A 3,716-nucleotide genomic window follows, 5' to 3' on the forward strand; every position below is an offset into this window, starting at 1 on the left:
TTAAAAAAAAAAAAAAAAAAAAAAAAAACAGGTGATGGCAAGTATGTGGAAAACAGGTAACTCATGCACTGTCAGTGGGAAAGCAAACTAGTTTAGCCGATATAGAAAACAATATGAAAATTTCTCATAAAACTAAAAGAACTACCACATAGTGCCGCAATCTCACTGCTGGATATTTATCCAAAGAAAATCAGTAAATCAAAGGAATATCTGCATTTGTGTGTTTATCACACCACTATTCACAATAAGAAAGATGTGAAATCCACCTGAATGTCTATCAGCAGACATCAGGATAAAGAAAATGTGATTTACACACACATAAGAATACTATTCAGGTGTAAAGAAAAGTGGGATTATGTCATTTGCAGCAACATGGATGGAAATGGATGTCATTATGTTCAGTGAAATAAGCCAGGCACAGAAAAACAAATATTGCATGTTCTCACTCATATGTGGGAGCTTAAAATGTTAATCTCATAAATGAAGAGAGTAGAGTGATAGATACCAGAGGCTGGGAAGAGTGTGTGTGTGTGTGTGTGTGTGTGTGTGTGTGTGTGTGTGTGTGATGGGGGTGGGAGGAGGATAAAGAGAGTTTACTTAATGAGTACAAACACACAGTTAGATAGAAGAAATAAGCTCTAATGTTCCATAGCAAGGTAGGGTGACTATAGTTAACAACAATGTATTGTAAATATCAAAATAGCTACATGAGAGGACTTGAAATGTTCCCAACACAGAAATGATAAATACTTGAGGTGATGGACACCCTAACACCCTGTCTTGATCATTACACAGCTTATGAATGTAACAAAATACCACATATCTCAAATATACTCCATATTCACCCATAATCCTGCTAACATCATTTCATTTAATAGAAAGTATGTCTCGTTGCTTGACATCTGTTTTAATCATACACATCCTCCAAGGTGTTCTTTATTTTCTACTTCCTCCCTTAAGCCTTCTCTGAATCATCTCATTCTCACTGATTTACCCTGCACTTTAATAGGTTTTTTGTTGTTGTTGTTGTTGTTGTTGTTGTTGTTTGAGACAGGATCTTAGTCTGTTACACAGGCGTGATCTCGGCTTACTGCAACTTTCACCTCCCCTGTTCAAGTAATTCTCCTGCCTCAGCCTCCTGAGTAGCTGGGACTAAAGGCGCCTGGCACCGGGCCTGGCTAATTTTTGTATTTTTAGTAGAGGCAGGGTTTCATCATGTTGGCCAGCCTGGTCTCAAACACTTGATCTCAGGTGATCCGCCCACCTTAGCCTCTCAAAGTGCTAGGATTACAGGCGTAAGCCACTGCACTGGGCCTCTAATAGATTTTTGTACTACCTACTTTAACATAAAGTTTTACTCTCTGAAATTGGTCACAAATTAACTCACTTAAGCACTTTTTGGGTAGGGTTCACATTTTTTCTGTTCAATTTGCATTGCACTCTTAGCCCAAGGAAAGTATTCAACATACATTTATTTATTGACTGATTGTAGACATGATCTTAGCTTTTCTAATAGTTATTGATTTATTAAACACATTATATGTGTTATTAACAAAGCACTAAATATTAAACAGACTGAAGTAGATCTTTCTGGAATAGTGCCAGAGAGGATATTCAATATACACAAAATAAGAAGAGCTATAATTTACTGGTCACTTGGCAAGCACTTTACTAAGGATTTTACATAGGTGAGCTCCTTTAATCTTTGCAATAATCCTGAATTAGATATCATTATGGTTCTCATTTTATTTATGAGTAATCTGAAATTCAAAGGGACCCTCTCAAGGCACAAAGCTAGGAAGTGTCAGAATGGGTTTTAAATATAAGTGGTCTCACAGCTGAGCCCATACACTGAGCGGAATTTTCTCTCATAGTCTACATTTGTTTACCGTAAAACTTTTAGACCTAGGTCACTATCATAATTTCAATACAAAGTTCCCCTATATGCTTTGCTAAATACAAGTAATAAATTTCTCTTTTTGCTGTATCAGAGGAGTATCAATGCTTTGTACTTTGTTTTTGTCAGATATCAGAGAGAACCACTAGTCAAATATTCACCCATTTTTCAGTTAAGTCCACTTTATAAACAGCTCTTGGCAGCACAGAGGGGCCACATGGTGAGTGCATAGTGCAGTCTTTCAGTCATTCCACCACTGGGACAAGAATTTCAAGGATCTGCCAGTCTTACAAATTAGTTTCAGAAAGACTTGTTTTCAATAGTTGAGTTTAAAAACATTCTAAATTACATTTACTACAGTTTGTTTAAAGCTTTTTTTTCTGGCCTATCTTTCTGCGTTGCAGCTTAATTTTTCACTGTCTCATTATAATTTCTCTTTTTTCTGGATTTCATCCTCTCATTCATTATTCTTTGTCTCCTCTCTTGTTTCTGGCTTTTCTTCCTGCAGCTGGGCTTTGGTTAGAAGGGGTGGACGCAGCTGCCCAACCGTTTTCACATTCTTTACTGATATGATTTTCTTGAGGTAAAACATCATTTAAGAAGTATTACTCAACAATTAAATGTTTCTGTCCTCCTCAAATTCTGTGTCTGAAAGTCTGCCAAGAAGACCCTTTGCAGTTGTTTGTATTGGTTTGGATCCCTTCCTGTTATGCATTATTTTATTTGTTCTGTGCTTGTTTGCCTTTTATGTAATATTTTGTCATAGTTCTAATTTCCTGTTTCTATTTAATCTTCACCACTGACTTGGTTCAACTGTTATCTTTCCTTTTTTTTCAGGGGGATGGGGTTGAGTGGCTACTTTTCACTACAAGTATTGACACTTATTAAACTACATGTTTCTTCAATGTAGTGGTGTAAATTTTTACAGAGTTCAGGGGCAATTGTGAAGCTAGGAGTTGCACTCCTGCTTAGTTTTGAAGACTCTAACTTGTCCGCTGTGCTTTTGATTTGAAGCAGTAGCAATTTTTGTTGATACTACTACGTAAGGGTACAAAATTGTTTCCATGAGAAAGTGATCTGCTGTGGAAACCTTACACTATCCGGACTTGAGTGTTATTTTGAACTGCAAGTGTCTTAATCTTTCAACAATTGCCGTAGGCTTCTTCAGTGTAGCATCTTAGCTGACTTTTCAATGGAACACTGAATAATGAAGTATCAAGTTCTTCTTAGCTAAGTAATTGAACAAACCTTATTCATCATGCCTAGCTTATCTTTAGATAAATAGGGATGTATCAGGGTACTTAAATCAAATGTTGCTCTTCAACATTTACAGAAGGGAAAGGGATGGAATGGGTCCAGGGATAATATTAACATATTTAACAATTATAAGCACCGACAATCAGAATGGAAGCCAGTCTCAGAGAAGGAGTTGGAAACCTTTGTCATACTTCCCACCTTGTTCGCTGAATTATTGGGAGACTGGGGTCTTAGCAGTGGGGAACAAAGGGTGCACTTAAGGGCCTTGAGCTGGTGTGGAATTATCTTAATACTTTAATACGTGGCTACATGCTAGTCTTGAGTGAGAATGTGCTCATTGTTGATTTATGTTCAATTCAAATGCAGTAACCCCTTCCAATTTATACACTGTGTTAGACTCGCCCACAGACACTATTGGGATGACATGTGATTTTCTACAGTGGTTCCTAGTGAAATCCTCTGTGCAGGTCAAGTTTAGAGTTTTGTTAATTGAGCTTCTCAACTCTATGGGAATCAGAGCCTACCATTGTCTATAGAAAGAACATTAATATATATATATATA

At 36.9% G+C, this 3,716-nt stretch overlaps 1 long non-coding RNA gene across 1 annotated transcript in view; it reads left to right on the top strand.

Moving 5' to 3' along the window:
* The window catches only part of LOC108528173 (uncharacterized), a 49,091-nt gene that overhangs the window by 21,322 nt on the left and 24,053 nt on the right, over nucleotides 1-3,716 (top strand). The gene's annotated exons all lie outside the window — the stretch shown is intronic.

This window comes from Rhinopithecus bieti, unplaced genomic scaffold (genome assembly GCF_001698545.2).
Source record: "Rhinopithecus bieti isolate Rb0 unplaced genomic scaffold, ASM169854v2 scaffold_5026, whole genome shotgun sequence".
In the NCBI taxonomy this organism is placed as follows: domain Eukaryota; kingdom Metazoa; phylum Chordata; class Mammalia; order Primates; family Cercopithecidae; genus Rhinopithecus; species Rhinopithecus bieti.